Source organism: Triturus cristatus, chromosome 2_1, assembly GCF_964204655.1.
Source record: "Triturus cristatus chromosome 2_1, aTriCri1.1, whole genome shotgun sequence".
In the NCBI taxonomy this organism is placed as follows: Eukaryota; Metazoa; Chordata; class Amphibia; order Caudata; family Salamandridae; genus Triturus; species Triturus cristatus.
The window spans coordinates 1,018,178,764-1,018,198,163 of NC_140581.1; the positions used below are offsets into that span (position 1 = coordinate 1,018,178,764).

Here is a 19,400-nt window from a genome sequence, read left to right on the forward strand (position 1 = left end):
CAAACTCCCGGCCGCCTAATGTGCACTGCTCCCCATTCATGGAGCATGCTTTTTATTTCCGATACACAGCTGGTTTAGGTTGTATACAAATACGCAGCACTAGGCTGTGGTTGCACTATCTCCACCACAGTATAATGCACTTCCTTAAAATGCTCTGGAAGACATAATCATTTCACGTTAAACTATTGCTTAAAGCTCTGACAAATTGGGAGCTGCAGCATCCTTATGGGGACAAAAGATGCTTAGCTGCCAAATGGTCCGATCATGTGTGACACATTCAGCCACTCCTGCTTTTTTAGTCCACCACACTTTGAGATTTTAGGACATACTGGGAAATAAGACATTTCCTAAAAATCCAGGAATAGTTATTAGCTAATGGTGTTGTATGTGGCATATGCCATGGATCCACTTGGTGGCTATACAGATAGACAAATATACCATGGGAGAGTCAGAAGCTTGTATTACCTCAATATAAATGAATAAGCATCCTGTATGTTGTACACTCAGCAAACTGCATCCGCTTTAGGCTTGTGCACCTTTTTTGGCTGGCGGTGGAGCTGGGGCATGAGGACAATGTCATTTGCCTAAGATCATAAAATGTAATTGCCTGGGGAAAACAGGATTCTGGTTCTAAAGTCTACAGCATTGGCTCTGAACCCTATCGCCTTCCAAGCAGCCCTCCCAAGCAGTCACTAAGGCCAGTACACATCCATCATTATATAATGCTCAGTTTTGGAACCTTTTGGAAATTCACAGAACAATGGATACAAGAGGGTGGATCTGCATTTTTTTTTATTACTTATTAATGCGTCCTCGTTGACATCACATTTGCATAACACACATCATTACAAAACTACACATTTTCTACAATTTTCCAAAGGCGTCTCCATATTTTAGCAGCAAATGTTTATAAAACATGATATATATCTCCCGCATGCACCGGTTCTATTTTTTAAATAGTTACAATGACTTCCTGAAATGGCAAGGTGAGTGAGGGGTGCAGTTTCAAAGGACTGCAGTGTTGTTGCATTAATGGGTTCTAAGATGCCCTGCTGTGCTTCCCACTATCCAAGCAAAGTACAACATCAACTGGCAACTGTTTGCTCTAACAGGCCACCAAATTGTTACTTCACACTAGTCTTGGGAATTACAGATTTTATAGTTGTGATGTATTCCATGTTGGGGGTACACCCTAGTACACCCCTGGTGCCTGGGCCACACTCACCCGGGTCACATCGGCCCCTCTCTCTATCCTGGGTTTGTTCACTGATATGTTAAGCCCCAGTGGAGGTTTGATCTGGTATGATTACCCTGTCTAGCAGTGCTTCATTTGTGAAAAGAAAAAAAAGGGCCAGGGCTCTTGTCAGGAGGCCACTTCTGCTTGCAGTGCCCATTGCCTCAGTCAGCACTGCTAGTAACAGTAAGAACACAACTACTAACCAACACTTTCTTAAAATTGTGAAAATGTAGACTATTAGAAGGCCTCCAAAGCTACAAGAATGGCTTCGCCACAGGTATTAGTAATTCTTAATGAATATTGAATTAATAACAAAATGTTATTGTACTAGTCTCTAAATTTGACAAACAGCGCAACCATGTGGCAGACTGTCATAAGTGCTGGTGCTGAGCACAGGAAACCACTGGCTCAAATTAAGCACTGCCACCTATGTCACTTCCTAGTTGTGGTCCTGATGGACTCTAAACTGAAGGTGAACAGGGACTAGGGAGATGGCTAGCACAAACCATGCACATAGTGGGCATTGGATTTAATTTGTTTTTATGTTACATAAAATATTTCAGAAAATAGATTTATGTGGATGTTTTACAGACCACTGTGCGTCACCTGATGTCCACTGTCCATTTGAATTTAACGCCATGAATGCAGCAAAGCAGGAGTCCGATCATCTCTGAGGCACAACTTGAGTCATGTCTGATGTTCCTTGCTCGATGCCAGGACTTCTGTAATTCCAATGCTAGCCTAACTGGCTGAAATTGTTCAGTCTTAAAGAACTTTCCTGAAGTACAGGAAGTGAGGATCTGCTCTTATGGTCAGATTCAGGGTGTTCCACAGCTTTGCAACAAAACCTGGATGGCTACATGGACCCACATCCCTCAAGAATACGTGCCCCTCTCATATTTTAGGGATAGGACTCTCTCTGCACCCCACCATTATTAGGATCCTGTTATGAGGACATAATGCGTGTCACCCAGCTCTGAAGTAAATTTGGAAAGCTGTTTGGGCAAATTGTGCTAACTGTCGCAGGACGTATTCGGACTTCCATGATAGCTTTTGTTTGTTCTTTGGCGCTGACTTTCACTCTCCACAAGGCTGCTGTGCATGTGTGGTCACAATGATAAAACACTTAGTGAAGGGTACGCCCAATCCAGTACAGGGACACTGCACAACAATGGCACCAAGGCACACAGTGTAGGGACATCTGGGAACCACACAGTAATGATGTCTGCTCCTTTTGTTATGTTGTGTTATAGGGTAATTGTAAAGCGCGCGGCTACTCCTGAGAGTGTCCCAGCACTGACTTAACCCTGTTGACAGAACAATAGAAGCGTCTACGGGTGCCTCGACTATAATTGAAACAGCCAGGATTTTAGCTTTCTCCTAAAGCTGAGGAGAACTTGTTAGCTGAGGAGAACTTGTTAACCCTTATGAACCCTGGTGCTTAGATGTCACTGCTTCCAGAGCTTTACTATGTTGAAGCATCAGAATTCCTGCATGCGGCTGCTACCGGGTATTTTCTAAACTGCGGTCGAAGTGCATTAAAAAAAGGAAGGGAACTGCGATGCTGTGCGCAATGGGGGCGGGGCAAGTAAGTGTCAGGGCGGGGTCAAGGCATGGCTAAAAAAACTAAACATTCTGTAACTTTTTTCGATCTGTCATCTTCAGGTGTGTACATATAAATTAACACACAGCGTAAATGTAAAATAAATGCAAGTTAAGTTAATCAATGGGGTATGCACTAGCGTGCTTTGTGAAGCCTCTATTAGAGGTCTGTGTCTGTAACCAGAGAGTCACAGGACTGAATTCTGGTTGGTGTAGTGGAGAATAGTTAGGGGCTTAACACAGCCCCCTGCGTCCCTGCGGCAAGGGGGCCTGCATTATACCCCTTTAAAAAGCATACACTTCAGAGCTCAGCTGGTAACTCATTTCCAAAACCAATCAAATATAATAAAGATGTGTCAAGTGATTCCATTAGTTAAAGCCAATACCAGCATCCGAGTTCCCTTTACATTAGCAGATCGACCCATTGCACAAATTCACATTTCTTTCAGGTAAGCAAGAAGTCTTGTTTAGTTGTCCGCCTGCCTTCAGTTTCACAGCACAGAAGACTCCTTGTCTTACACTGCAGCTGAAGCATTTCAGCTCTCGGAATTAACCATCCTGGGGCTGTTGTCTTTTCACAGAAAGTAGGGGAACTGTTTTGCTTAAATTAAAAAGTATGGGCACGTCGTTCCCCTTCGATCCCGCTCACTCCGACCATTGTTTCGAAATGTTTTTTCTTCCAGGTCTCTTGCAGGTACATGTTCCAGTTGTGAGTATAGGCATGGTTTGGCGCCGCTGAGTGAATTCTGTCCTATACATTTGGCCTTCAACAGCACATTAGTGTGTCCTGACGTACACCAAGAACATCTTCTCTTGAACACGGTACAAACATATGCGGACCACTCTATAAAGCTCAGCGGTGTTGGTGATGACAGCTTCAGCAAAAGCCATAAAGCGCTAACCTTGATAGCCACTCCTCCCAGAAGCAGTAACCTGCAAAAGAAAAAAACAAAAACAAACAGAAGACATCTGTAAAGAGGTTTTCCTAGCAAGAGCAGGCACATTTTGGATTGCACTAGGGTATATCTTCTTTAAAAACATGCACCTGTGTAGGTATTTGGTGGCACATGCAACATTGTAGGCAATTGCGATTCCATAATTGCGATTATTAAGGAATCACAATTATGGAATCACAATTGCCTATGCATGTAGGTTTCGCTAAAATAGTAGCGATTCCTACATATTCATTAATTGCGAATTGCAAATTGCGATTCGCAATTAAGGAATAGCTTCCCATTCATTCTGATGGGCCAAGAGGCCCATAGGTATGAATGGGAATTGCATGCGCAATTTGGGAGTACCAAATATGTTATGTTATGTTATGTTAAACCCACTTGTAAAGCGCACGGTTACCTGGAGGTATCCTGGCGCTAATGGCGCAAACTCACTCAAGAGCATAAAATTGGCCAGGAGATAGATGGTTAAAGATAGTCCTTATAAATTAAAAAGCCATGTTTTAAGCTGTTTCCTAAAGGTAAGCAGGCTGGTAGAATTCCTCAAATTCCAGGGAAGGGCATTCCATGCCTTGGCGGCACCTTCTACAAAACTTCTGCCACCCCATGAGACTTTCTTCATGGGAGGTATAACCACCATTTTGGCTCCTGAAGAGCGCAAGGTTCTCTTTAGGGGCATACCATTTAAACTGGTTGACCAAAAATTCAAGCCCCTGACCATGCAGTGCTTTAAAAACTAAGCACAATGACTTGAATTGTACCCTTTTCCTAATGGGCAGCCAATGTAGTCTTCGTAGTTCTTTGGCTACAGATACAATTCTAGGGGTGCCTGTCACCAATCTTGCTACCGAGTTTTGCAGAATCTGTAGTCTATTTAGGTGCCGCTCTAAGATGTTTAAATAGAGCCCATTGCAGTAATCCAGCCGCGATAGCACCATAGAGGAAACAACTATTCGCAGGCTGTCTTCTGGCAGAAACGGTTTAATCTTTCTTATCATCTTAAGAGATAGGTAGGTGGCCGAGGACGAGGACGTAGCCTTTATCTGATCTTCGAAATTCAGTCTATCATCTATCATTATACCCAAGTTCTTTGCCTTTCTTTTGGGTATAGGGAGACTGCCCATGTCTTGTGGCCACCAATCGGGGTTCCAAAAATTGGCTTTATTGCCAAAAATGAGTACCTCTGTCTTTGCTTCATTTAGTTTCAGACAGTTCTGTAACATCCAGGTTTTAACTGTCTCCATACATTCTTGAAATTTCCTACTCATGTCTAATTCCTGTCCTGGTAGAAGTGACACCACGATTTGCGTATCATCTGCATAAGATGTTAAACTAAAACCATGTGACCTGATCAAAGGCGCCAAAGGTGCCACATAAATATTAAAAAGGGTAGGACTGAGGGCTGATCCCTGTGGAACCCCACAAGGAAGCGAAAAGGCATTGGAGCAAAAGCCTCCCAGCGACACTATTTGTTTCTTATTAGTTAGGAATGCTTACAATAGCTTCCATGCCCTTCCCCCTTACCCCTGCCTCTGACAGACGGTCCATCAACAAATTGTGGTGGACCGTGTCAAAGGCCGCCGACAGGTCCAACATTATAAGGGCTGCCTCACCTCCCTGGTCCAGGGCTTTCCTAATTTCTTCCGTCGACTTTATTAAGGCAGTCTCCGTACTATGTCCTGCCCTGAAGCCGTATTGTGTAGGGTCAAGTACCCCATTTTTATAGAGAAAAGTGCTCAACTGAGCATTTATTTCCTTTTCAACTATTTTTGCAGGTAGCGGGAGACGAGTGATGGGCCTGTAATTATTTGGATCTTTTGCGTTAAGATTATTTTTTTTCAGTAGAGGGAGTATTGAGCCCAACTTCCAGATGCTAGGAAAGTCACCTGACTCAAACATGTTGTTGAATATTGGTGTCAGTGTCATAGCAATCGTGTCCAAGATTAACTTGGCCACAGACACTGGACATGGGTCATATGGAGAACCAGATTTGGCCGCACTTAGTAACATCTTAGTAGTACTAATAGCAAGTGGGGCATATTTCTCTAAGAAGGGCCTTACTTCTGTACCTAATTCTGCCTCAGTCACCCTTTTTTCTGGGATGGCTTGCGGCAGTAGGTTAAAGGCTGAAAAAATCACTTCCACTTTATTTTGGAAGAATTTAGCAATATCTTCAGCCATTTCTTGGCTTGCTTCCACCTCTGGTTTAGCTGGATTTGTCAATTTTACCACCGTTTTATATAGTTCTTTAGATGAGTTTTGTGCTCTATGTATTTGATTTGCAAAGTAAACCTTCTTTGCGCTTAATATGGCCTGTTTGTAAGTAGTAAGACTTTGTTTATAGCTTTCTTTGTCTTTTATCTTGTAATATTTTCACCACTTACGTTCCAGTTGCTTACAGGTTAATTTTTGCCTTTTTAGTTCTTCTGAGAACCACGGTGACGTTGGTAGTGCTCGTTTAGGATGTATCACTTTTTCTGGCACTAGCTTTTTACAGGCTGTGTCCAACCATTTGGTATATAGTCTAGCTGCAATAGGTACTCGCAAATTGCGCATGCAATTGCAAGGGGGCAAGGGGGCCAAAAGGCCACCCTGATGAACCCCTGAAATTTGCATGTGATCACTAGTTACACACACACTGCCCCAAGGGCATGTGTGTGTGCAACATGGCACTTTGAAAAATGCACTTTTGTGCATTTTTCAAAGTTTTCGGAAATTACCATCAACTTTAAATTGATGGTAATTTGCGATCCCAAATCGCGAAATCGCAATTTTAAAGTGCAGCATGCATTGCATTTAGGGAATCCAATTTGCGATTCCCTGAAGGCATTCGTAATTTAGGTAACCGCAAAATTTGCAATTAACTAAATTGCAAGATTGCATTTGGGTTGATGCATCCCAAATGCAAAAATACCGGTCGCAAAGGGCGACCGATATTTACTTTGATGCATGTGCCCCTTGATTCCCTTGAAAAACATTTACAAATAGTGTTATTAGTATTAATTAGGATTGTTTGGGGAGTGTCGTCTATGCAACATCGATTATGTATATGATCACATATTCTCAAAATGTATATTTGGACTCATAGTAAAGTCACTGAAAACTTTAAAATGTACTTCAGGTTGAAGGGTGTAGTCTGTCTGTCAGTGTGGCGGAGTGCATTACATCCGCCACTCTGATTACTATAACTGGCCAAATTTATTGATCACCACAGGCCCAGTGATGATCTCTGTACCTTCAGGGCAACTTGTCTCTGTGGTACCTCTGAAGGTACAAACAGTTTGGTGGACGGCTGCCATCAGCTGTGAAGGCAACCCACCAAGCTCATTGGGGGCATATTTACAGGGGATTATTGTCACAGGAACGTCACTTATTGTGCCGTTCCTGTGGCGATAAACCCTTCACCTTATTTACAAGGCAGTGTTAAGCCACTTAACGCTGCCTTGTAAATATACTTAGCGTGAAAGGGTCGGGCAATGGGTGTTGCGGTGGGCGTTCTGCTGAAACACCGATTAATTTTGATGCTGCCCCCTATTTACAAGGGTGGCATAAATATGGGGTAGCGCCAAAATTAAGACCAAAAATAACATGGTCTTGACATGGCGAAATGAGGAGAAAATATTAATTTCTCCTAGTTATTGATGTTTCTAGGTGTCCCTTCCTGCACATAAACAATCATTAAAATAATGACAATTACAACTACTAAGTGTGCTGCACAGTGCAGCACACGTAGGAGTTACAAATCACAATTAGTGATTGTTTATGTGCAGGAGGGGACACCCTAGGTAGCTGAATTTAGCGCCAGCTCTAGGGGAAACGCAGGGGTGTGCCATATCATTGTAAATATGGTGCATCCCTGCATTTTCAGAATGGCAGAGTGCGATGTTAGCAATTTTAGCTTGATGCCGCGCTCCGCCTTTCTATTGTAAATATGACCCATTGTTTTTTCAAAGACAGACTCCCAAAGTCGATGTTTGTTTTTATAAAACAAGTAACTAAACACCCACACATGCGGGGACTTTTATCCTTCAGGCGGGTGGTCTGATGGCTTTACAACGACGGCCCCTACTCCATTGGGCCATCGGAGTACGTTTTCCAATAGCAGATCCAGTAGGGGAACTCTCGTCAGAAAACCAACAGCCCATCTGATTCAGTCATGAGTCTCAGTGGACTGAGGTTATGTTGGACACGACAAAAAGTACAGAGAAATTAAGTGGATCATTATTTGTGCTATCATTTTATTTTACATGTTTTTCAAATTGAAGACTTGTTCTGTAGGTTTTTATGGTGTTCACAAGTGATTTCCTGTCATTAAATTGTCTTGACATGAAACTGTATCATTTGAGTTTTGATAATGTATGCTGTTTCGTTATTTTCCTTGATACAGTGTAACATCATCCATGTGTCAGTAGCAGTGATATCATAGGGATGTAATGTGGTATCATCCGAGTGAAATAATGTAGAAGGTTATAAAAAAGTGCATGGTGTTCTTGGGGATTACAGTAAAAAATGTTTTACTTAACTGATGAGTTTCTCTTTTTTGTAGAAACTATTGTCTCTCTTAATTTAAAGTTTTGTTAAAAAATATTTTTTTAATGAATTTTAAGAGCTTTAGATCCAAACCTCCAACAATATGAAACAGTAAACATTTTGTCAGATAAGACAAAGGCTCAGACTTACGAAGCCTTTGAGTTGTCCTTAAATTACCCATGCCTTCAGTAATATTTACAAAGCCTTGCAAGGTGCGATTTGTGCCACCTTGCGTGGCTTTGTAAAGAAATGTATCGCAATGCTGTTTTACGTTACATTTCAATTTGGGAGTTGTTCCATGGGTAGAGCATGGGCGTTCCCATGCATCCACCCATGGAGTTTTGTGCATTACCAGATTTACTAAAGCTAGTAACCCTGGGAATGCATCAAAATGCTATGCCTTCCCCAGTGAGGCATAACGAGGAGAAATACTGTTATTTCCTCTTTCCACATGTGATGCATTGTTCAACACACGTAGAAAGAGGAAAATGCCTCTAAAGATTGTTTTTGTGGAAGAAGGTGTCCCTTCCAGCATAAAAATAATCCTGCATGTAACGCAGGCACCCTTGCACCATGGAGCTAGGCAGCACACAGTGCGCCAGTGGAAAGAGAGAGCAGAAATGCTCCATAGATTTGCCAATATGGAGCATTTCTGCTCTCTCCCTTTTACGTGACACAGCACAGCCACTTTACATGCTGTCCTGCATTGCGTGAAAGATTAGTAAGCGTGCCCCAAAATGTGGGGGAGAGAAGGTGATGGGAGTGGCAGGATAGGGTGTGACACAATTAGGGGTAAAGTAATAAGAATGTAGCGTCAGAGGGTGCACAGGGACAATCGGCTGATGGTGCAAGAATACACACACCACTCTGCTTTGGTCGAAGGGAGAGGAAGGTCTTATGCCCTTAGAAGATCTTGCTCACAGATGCAACACACCGGGCTCTGGAAGCTTTTCTTGTTGGCACATCAATAACACCAAGCAATAAGGACTGCCAGAAATGAGCATCAATTGCACCACCAATAATAATGAACGTCAGTGGAATCCTCAGGAAGTAATGAGCATCAACAAGTCCGTTGCAGTAGAAATAATCAATTGCAATCACCATTACTTATTGTAAAAAGCAGTGCTGAGTCTCAATGATCCCAAGTAGCAACTAACATGAAAGTCCCTCAGCAAAAAAGTACCTCACAAAGGGGCATATTATCAAGAAAAGGCATTAAAATTATCGCCGCTTTAGCGGCAGAAAACTGCCGCTAATGCGGCGATAATGGGCTTGATAATATGCCCTTGAGAATTCCCTTAGAAGCCCATGTTCTGGTGTCAACATGGGCTTCTATTGGAATTCTCTGTGGCATATTATCAAGCCCATTATCGTCGCTTTAGCGTCAGTTTTCTGCCGCTAAAGCGACGATAATTTTAACGCCGTGCTTGATAATATGCCCCAATGTTCGCAATCACGGTGTGTGGTTACTAAAAAAGGGTAAGCACCATTAAAGCACTGAACTATGGCAGGCCAGGAACCACAATTATCATTCTCGACCTATAGTATTGCCCTAGATGGGTTCATTTCACAGTGGTTGTTTTATCTTAAAACCACAACGAGTGTTTGTGAAGATTGAGAGAGACAAACAAGCCATTGCCTTTTGTGTGTTTTTGTTGTTTATGTGCTATTCTTCATTTAGATGATACCAATATATCACTCTTTTGTTTTGCTGCTGCTCATCTCTGAATGCCATCCCACCTTTTTGCTGTGTGGCTTCAATGTGATGTATGTGAATTAATGGAAAAATAAAAACTTGAAAACCACATTTGAGGAAACCAAATTGTGGACAACAAAACTTAAAATATAAATAAATCCAAAAATTTAAAGAAAAATTTGAAAGGGAAGATAATTTTAAGGAAAAATTCAAAATTAGATTAAACTTAGGAGAAATTCAGAGGTATTCAAGGGTTTTTGGGTTCAGGGATGGGTGTTGTTTAGGGCTGGTGAGGGTGTTTTAGGGTTCACAGATGAGTGGAGTTTAGGGGTGATGAGAGGTTTTTAGGGTTCAGGGATGGGTGGAATGTAGGGGTGTTGAGGAGTTTTAGGTGTCACAGATGGGCAGAGTTTAGGGATGGTGAAGGGTGTTCAGGGTTCAGGAATGGGTGGAGTTTAGTGTGGTGAGGTGTATCAGAGGTCAGGGGTGGGTGAATTGTATGGATAGAAGGCTTTCTGAGGTTAAGGAATGAGTGGAGTATAGGGTGGTGGGGGTTTTTAAGGATTCAAGGATGGGTGGAGTTTAAATGTAGGAAATAGTTTTTGGAATTCATGGATGAATAGTTTTTAGGGGCTGCGAGGGTTTTTTAGGGGATAGGGATGTTTAGAGTTTAGGGGTGGTTTTACGAGTTCAGGGATGGGGTTTACGTGTAAAATGGGATGTCTAGAGTTCAGAAATGGTTGGAGGTTAGGGATAGGGATGAGTTTTAGGGTTCAGGATGGGTAGAGTTCAGAGGTAGTGAGGCTTCTTTAGGAATCGGAAATGGGTGGAGTTTGGGTATGATGAGATTTTTTTTAGGGTTCATACTTGGGTGGATTTTAGGAGTATTGAGTAGTTTTTAGGGTTTACAGCTGGGCAGAGTTTAGGGATGGTAAGGCTTTTAAGGTTCAGTGATGGTTAGAGTTTAGGGGTGGTGATAGGTGCTTAGGGTTCAAGAAGGGGTGGAGTTTAGTGTGATGAGGGGGTATTAGAGGTCAGGGGTAGGTGGAGTGAAGGGTATTATGTTTCTGGGATTCAGGAATGGGTGGAGTTAAGGGCGTTGAGGGTTTTTAAGGGTTGGTGGATGGGTGGAGTTTAGATGTAGAAAGGATTTTTTGGCGCTCAGTGATGGGTGATTTTTATGGACAGTGAGGTTTTTTAGGGTTCTCGGATTTTTGGAGTTTAGGGATGGTGATGGATTTTGTGGGTTCTGGGATGTTTGGAGTTAGGTGTAGAAAGGGGTTTTAGAGCTCAGAAATGGGTGGAGTTTAGGGGTGTAATTTCAGTGGAGCAAGGGGTTTTTAGAGTTAAGGGAGGGGTGGGGTTAGCTGTAGGGCAATTGGGGCAAGGGGTAGATGGAGTTTGGGGGGCAGGAATGGGTGTAGTTCAGGCATGGTGAGGGGCTTTAAGGGGGCAGGGATAGATGGTGTTTTGGGCTTGTTAGGAGATCAGGGGAGGATGGTGTTTATGGGTGGTAAGGGATCAGTGAAATAAAAGCATCCAAAAGTGATTGTCAATGTAAAAGATAGAAACAATAATAATGCCCCCTGAAGTTCTGAAAAATACCACCAACAAAAAAGTTTCTGAAAGTAAAACCTACAACCAACACTATTACAATTTTAAAAACTAGCCAAGTTTGAAAAAAATACATTCTTTGAATTGTTTTTCTATGAAATGGTAAATGCCATTCATCTTGCAAATTTCCATTTAACATTTCAAGTGATATGGTTTCGCAGTACTGGTATTCCATGAAATCGTAAGAGTATCCAACCATGCTGTGAGACGATGGATTATTTTATCAAGATATTTAGAGCAAATGGTAACATCGTTTTCCAGTTTCTTGATGCTTAAGGGCATTGAGCCTGGACCCTTCAATCCAGATGGGTCACGAGAATGTTTGAGAGAAGCAGACACACTGAGAAACTTAGCATTCCTTCAAATGCTTCTGGAAGTTTTTTCTCCCTTTTATGTATATCAGTTTGTGCCCTGTGCCCCTAGATGGGCCCTCAACTACCTGCTAATATCCCTTCTTCTCTTGCCATAGTGCTAATTTGTCCTACCATTGACCTTACCATTCATTTCCTATTAGCAAAAAATCCCAAAGATTGAGGCCTGGGGACCAAATCTCCATTAACACATCCCATGCTGCCCAACAGGGATGCACCGTTAGATAATTCCTTGGGACCCCAAGGAATGGTGCAGTATTGCACTACAGAGGTAGGGGACACACTGTTCCCAACATACTGCAAGGGCAGTTAATGACCTACCTCCTGGACACCTTCATTGGTCCATTTTACTCAACCTTTGGGAACCAATATGCGGATTCTCTTTGGCTGGAGGCCAAAACAACATTGTTGGCCATGGCCCCTTGCATCCATGTTTCTAGCTCCTCTGGAAGACGCATTCCAGGTCAGGGCAGGTAGCTTTGGTTCCTATTCAGGAGACAGAATGTTTTGGGCTTCACTGTCCCTTTTGTGGCGGGGTCAGACCTAAGGTGAATATGCTTGCTCCCTGCCTGTAAACAAACAAGCATTTCACACCATCTCTTTTTACCACTTAGTATATTTGTGTCCTGGCTTTCCATGCTACATACATATACTGAAAAGTTGGTGATGGTGCAGTATAACAATATGTTTGGTTGGCGGATCACAGTTAGAGGCACATAGATTATTTCCTAAACTGTGGGTCGTGACCGACCAATGGGTCAACGGCCAATTTTTGGGGGATCATGAAAGTGCAAGCAATAAATTAAGATGCCCTTAAGTTCTGTATTTCTCCTGTTACATTTGCTGTGCTTCAAAGACAGAGTCAAATGTCATACTGCCAAATTGCTGCTTATTTTTTAACATGCAGATTGGTGTTTAAAAACTCCTCTCATATTTCACTCAGAGAAACAAAAGTAAAGTGAATATGTGACAAATTCCTGGGGAGAGCATGGGATGTGGAATTTAATTTTTTGTAACACAACAAAATTCAAATATCTGTAAATAAACTGTACACATTCAACATTTAGGAATTAAAAAATAAAACTTTTTTTAACTCTAATGTGTGATGGTCTAATGTGTGATGGAAACAAAGATTTTAATAGGATCAAAACAAATCAAGGCACTTTACTTTCTGCCTAGCAAATGGTAAATGCTCACTGAACCCAATTTCCACACATTATCATTTGTGGGCAGTATAGTTTTATCTGTAAAACTGTATGCCTATGGGGGGCTTAGGAGCCCAACATGGCGGACGTGCTTCTGTAGAGCTCCGCTAGCCTGAACCCGTTTTAACCACCATCCGTCATTAATCCTGACCCCAGACACAGCTGGAATCCCGGAGTGACCGGGGTGGACATTGGTGCTCCCGTGGTGGCTTGCCTTTGGCAGAGGCGAGCGGCGTTAGCCCAGGCCTGGAGCCGACGTGACTGTGGCCTGGCGGAGACGGCGGTCGAGCGCCAGACACACTATGTACACTGTGGAGCGGAGGCCAGCGATCGACGAATCCTGATGTGGGGGCCCTGCCGGCGGATTGCCATCGATCTCCTGGGTTCGCGGTTTCTGGTGCCAGTAGTATCTCGGTGGCGCCAGCCTGCGGATGGGTCTGACTTCTGGGTCCCGGCCGTCCTTGGGGCCTCCTCTTTTTCTCCCCTCTTTGATCGGCCCCGGGGGACTGCGGCGGTGTCCCCGGCCCCTTCGGGGTGCTCTGTGCCGGCAAGGCGCCCAGCTGGCGTTGCGGGCCCAGGGAGACATCGGCCCTGGCAAGGGCCTTGAGTGCGGGGGCCGCCATTGTTTCCTCTGCCTGTCGCCATGTCTGCACCCATCATCGGCTGGGAGCCCTCGGCGCCCTACGCCATGTGTGCACTGCAGCCATAGGGGGCATTTGCTCAACCAGGCCCCGGGGCAACCAGTGGGGGAGTCATCCGGATAGCTGCAGCATCGGTCCTGGGGGAGTCGGGCCGGCCTGCCTCAGCGTGGAGGTAGTGGGGCAGAAGTTAATCCCATATACGGGGAAGAGCGCTACTGCAGACACATGTGCCGCCCCTGGGGACCGTCCATCCTGGGCAGCAAGATCTACCGATGCCTCTCCCGTGTTGTTACCTGTGGACCTGAAGTACCTTGGAGGCACATAGGGCCTTTGAGAAGCGGGGTCGGGAGGGCGTGCTGCAGTTCCTCGGACATCCCTTGGCGCCCCTCGCTTCCGCATTTTGCTGTAGCCCCAGTGCAGTCGAGGACAGTCTGAGGTGAGGGGCAACCTTACCAAGGCCTGCTATTGAAGGTCCTGGTCGCAGTCGGGGGTCTGGGTCGGGGGTCCGGCGAGTCTGGTCCCTGTAGGGGGTCTACTTGGCTGTCCCTCCTTGGTGGCAGAAGCGGCTGGGCTAGGCCTGGTGCGGCTTGCTGTCGGGAGGGTCAGATTCTGTGAGGCCTGGCGACCTGCCCAGGTTTGGTCTGAGTCACTGCCCATGACTGAGTAGATCTGGCACTGAGGAGTCCCTCTGTCTTTTGTGTGCGGACGACGCAGCAGAGGGGAGCTCGGTTTTATTCAACCTACCTGCCCTAGCTGTCTGCCTGCCTCTCCTCTTCATAATGGGCAGAGACAAACACGGGGCAGCTGCCCTCAAACAGAACACAATGTACCAATATACCACCGTGCCCATGGGAAAGGAGGGTGCCGAGGACCTGTCTCCCGACAATGCAACTCTGCTTGCGGCAATCAATCAATCACAGACTGCGCTCAAAGCACAGATCGGGGCGGTCGGATCTGAGGTGTCCTTCCTCCGCCAGGATTTTCAGAAAGCTGTGGACCAGATCACGGAGATGGAAACCAGGGTCTCCACGGTGGAGGACACAGTGTCCACCCTCCAGAAGAAAGTCGACAAACTCACTATGGTCACGAGGGAGCTGGCCTCGCGGGCCGAGGATGCAGAAGGTAGGGCGCGGTGCAAAAACATCCGAGTAGTGGACTTTCTAGAGGGTTACAAGGGCGCATCTATGGACGTCTTCCTCTCTGGCTGGTTCAAAGCGCTGCAGCCGCCCGAGGACATGTCCCCCTGTTTTGTGATCGAGAGGGCCCACTGTGCCTTGACTAAGAAGCTGCCCACCGGGGAGCTCCCGGGGCCCGTGATCGCCCGGCTCCTCAATTACGCCGACCGCGATGCCATCCTCCGCTTTGCCCGGCTCCACAAGGACAAAATGACATTTGATTCTCATACAATCATGGTCTTCCCAGATTATACCAGGCTGGTGCACCAGCAGCGTCAATCCTTTGTTGCGGCCAAGCAACGGCTCCGGGAGCTGAACTTATCCTATGCGTTACTATTCCCCACCAGGATGAAGGTGATTTTTAACGCCAAGAATTACTTCTTCAACTCCTCCGAGGAGGTATTCATCTGGACTGACGAGAGGCGATGCCTCAAACCACACTGGCCACCGCCGCTGGACTCCAACTCCTCGCAGGGGTCCCATAGGAGCGGCCGGAGAGGTGGAGACGCATCAAACCAGTGGCACAGATCTCGATCTAACTGGCGAGCCCAGAGCCACTCTGAGACCGCTGAGTGAAGCAGTTCCTGCCAGGTTCTAGGTTTAATGTTGTGGTCGTTCGTCCTGTTTGGAATGTGTTGCAACTTAATGCTCTGGGGTCATGTGCATCGGCTCTAGGAGATGTTGGACTATCCACCCCCTTTGACATTTTGGGTTATGTTGGGTAATGTTGGGTTGGGTGGGCTCCATTGGGGGAACTGCTTGGGTCTTCACGTTTCATGATTCCACCTCGACAGGTACTCCTTGTTATTGGAAGTATAAGGGTGGAGGGTTTGAGGTTGTTGGGTTTTATGTTGTTGGATTCATGTTCTGCGCACCAAACAAACAGTCACACACTATAACACTTCAGCTCCAACCGATTTACACGTTGATGTGGGGGGATGACACACGATACAGGGAACTCTCCACTGAGAGAACTTAATATTCTTTCCTGGAATGTACAGGGACTATTGAATAAGATCAAATGGGAAGTGGTACTGCTGTTCCGCCAATATCCTATTGCTGCAGGAGACCCACCTCCTCGGTAATAAAGCCCCGTGTCTTACTAGGTTTGGGTTCGCCACCGTCTATCACTCTGGCTTCACGAGGGGCACGCAGGGCACGGCGATTCTTTTCCACCGCTGAGTACCGATCTACATTACAAACCACTGGCCAGACCCGGGTGGGCGCTTCACCGTAGTTTCAGGCATGGTGGCCGGCGAACAGATAACACTTGGGAGTGTTTATGCCCCTCCTCCACTGGGCCAAACATTCATAGACTAAATCACACAGCTCTGGGGGGACCTTCCTGGCGGCCTGATGATACTGGGTGGAGACTGGACCGACACTATGACGCCGCATGACAGATGGCGTGCGGTACAGCTTGATAGATCCCCCCCCGTTTCTAAACTGAACATACTCGCACATACACTGGGTTGGTCTGATTCTTTTTTTTGTTTTTTTTTGAAAATATCTTTATTGAGCATCAGACAACAATAGTGAACAGTTACATCTTGTATGCATGCGTCATCAGTGCATTTTTCTGAGAATAAGCCACGATCTGGTATCCCACTGACAAAGATCCGCCCCTCCATCGATGAGGCACACCCCATCCCACATTGTCAATGGTTATCAGCAAATGAGACACTCAACTAGTAACCCAAGTGGCATGTACCACACCTACAGAGAGCAGATCAGTATAATATGCAATGCAGCCCTACCCCAACAACCACCCCCCTCCCCCCACCCCCAAACGAGGGTTGGTCTGATTCTTGGCGTGCATTTCACCCCACCGAATGAGGGTTCTCATATGCATCAGCGGTCCACCCTACACTCTCACGTCTTGATTATATATTTTCCTTCCACTCGGCTATATACATTGAGTTGCATACACCGCCATTCTGCCAAGAGGCCTCTCCGATCATTCGCCTGTCCAACTCAAATTGCGCCTGCGGAACCCGCTGGACCCTGTACAGATGGCGTATATCCCCATGGCTTCTCCGGGATGCCAACTATCAGGAAACCCTGCATCGTGTTGTTGCTGATTACCTTGGGTTCAACGTGGGCACCTCTTCGTCGCATATCACCATATGGGAGGCTCTTAAACCAACAATTAGGGGGGCGGACATTAGTTTTCGTACAGGGAAAAACGGCGGCGCTTGGCTCAGGTGAGTGAACTGGAGGACCGACAGAGCCAACTGTAATCCCAAATGCTGGAGGGCTCTGATTCCAGTTCTCGACAGAATCTCTTAAATGTTCAACAGCAGCTCCACCAGCTCCATACCGTCAGTGCTAAAGAGGCATGGCTGGCGACCCAGCACAGAATTTATCAGTGGGGCGACAAGTCCAGTCAAATGCTCCACAGGCTGTGCCAGGTCCGGTCGACCCCGGCCCAGATTCCTCTATTGAAGGCCCCGGACGGCACTGTGTGTACCTCCCCCGAGGCCATGGTCCAAGCCTTTGCTTCCTTTTACGCCACTCTGTACGAGGAGCGAGAGGTGATAGCTGAGCCCCTTATAGACCAATTCCTCTTTGACATCCCCCCTTGCCGGTTGTCTGATGAAGCGCGTGACTTGCTGGATAGCCCTATCACATTGGACGAACTGCAGGCAGTGTTGACTAATATCCACCGAGGCCAGGCTCTGGGTCTGAACTGGTTCCCCTGCGACTTTTTGCATCCACACATGGTGACACTTGGTTCCCACTTACTTGGGGGACTGCGCGAAGCCCTGGAACAGCGCATTTGCCACTTGACTGGCGGCACGCTGAAATTGTTGTTTTCCTCAAACCCGGTCCCCCTCCGGAGGACCCAGGGTCTTACCGTCCCATTTCATTGTTGAATTTCGAACCCAAGCTTCTGGGGAAAGTTCTGGCCGATCGCCTTCATACCTGTATTCAAGACCTGGTACACCCAGATCAGTCAGGCTTTATGCCACAGCGCTCCACCAGACACAATATCAGGTGAGCCCACAATGCTATCGCAGAGGCCTCCAGCCTGGGTCGCCCCGCGGCTGTTCTAATGGCTGATATTGACAAGGCGTTTGACTCGCTGAGCTGGACTTACCTTTTTAAACTCCTGGAGGCCGTCAACCTGGGTCCCCGGTTCATAGCGTATGCAAAGGTGCTGTACAGGGACTTCACCGCCTCGGTTCGTGTGGCCGGATGCTGCTCGGCCCCCTTTCCCATCTGTAGGGGTATGCGCCAGGGGTGCCCCCTATCTCCGTTCATATTCGCCTTGGCGATAGAGCCTCTGGCCGCATGGGTGCGCCAAGACCCCCTCATTAGGGGATTGGATTGGCCACAAGAGCATTCCGACAGAATTGCGTTTTACGCAGATGACGCCCTGTTCTTCATGTCAAACCCGTGGGCCTCGGGCCCCTTGTCCTCCAAATTCTTCGTATCTTTGGAGAGACCTCCGGTCTCTTTGCCAATCCGTCAAAATCTACGCTGTTTCCTATTCACTGCGAACAGAGGAGCCAAGCCTGGGCTTCGGAGTTGATTATCGCAGAAACTGGCTTTAAGTACCTGGGGTCTATATCTCGCGGTGTCCCACCGTTGCCTGGACGCACAACATTGCTCGACTACTCCCGGCCGTTCATGATGAAACGACGATTTGGTCCCAACTACCCCTATCGTTGTGCGGCAGATCGGAAAATTTTAAATTGGTGTCCCTACAGAGCTTACTCTATAGGCTCCAGAATTATCCATACCCTATCTCCCCGTCGTGGTTTACCCAACTCAATGCACTTTTGAATAGATTCCTTTGGCAGGGGGGTGTGGTTCGTGTGGCGCTCTCAACGTGCACACAGTCCACATATTGCGGGAGTATCGCGGCTGCAGACGTTCGCGCGTACTACTCTGCCTCGCACCTCCTGGTGATTAATAAGTGGTGGTACGGATCCCAGATGGACCCGACCTACGACGTGGAACGGATTGCCATGGCAGGTACTCCTTTGCTCCATTTCTTAAATAGCAGCACGTCCCTGGATGTGCTTCCTCCGGCTTGCCAAATAGTCATCCAGACATGGAGGTGGGTGGTTCGGTCCACGGGCTGGTGGGGTAAGCTGACTGGCGCTACTCCACTCTGGCAGAGTACTCATTTACGGCCGGTTTCGGCGCTTGAGGTATTCCGCAGGTGGAACCTTATTGGTATATCTACGCTTGGGGACATTATGCAGGCGACCACTCTTAAATCCTTTCAAAGGTTGCAGTCTGATTTCGACCTTCACAAATCGCAGTTCCATCGCTATCTGCAGCTTCGTCATGCCTTGACCCCCGTGACTCGGCAGCTAGAGTCTTTACCGGAGTTCCACCCACTGGAGGGCCGCCTACTGATGGGG

The 19,400-nt window shown here is 46.4% G+C and overlaps 1 protein-coding gene across 1 annotated transcript in view; it reads right to left on the reverse strand.

Moving 5' to 3' along the window:
* Positions 1-775: 775 nt before the first annotated feature.
* The window catches only part of LOC146866247 (large ribosomal subunit protein eL13-like), a 257,237-nt gene continuing 238,612 nt past the window's right edge, over positions 776-19,400 (reverse strand). Inside the window, exon 7 of the mRNA XM_085634992.1 lies at positions 776-3,772. The gene's annotated coding sequence lies outside the window, so the exon portion shown is untranslated. The remainder of the gene's footprint in view (positions 3,773-19,400) is intronic.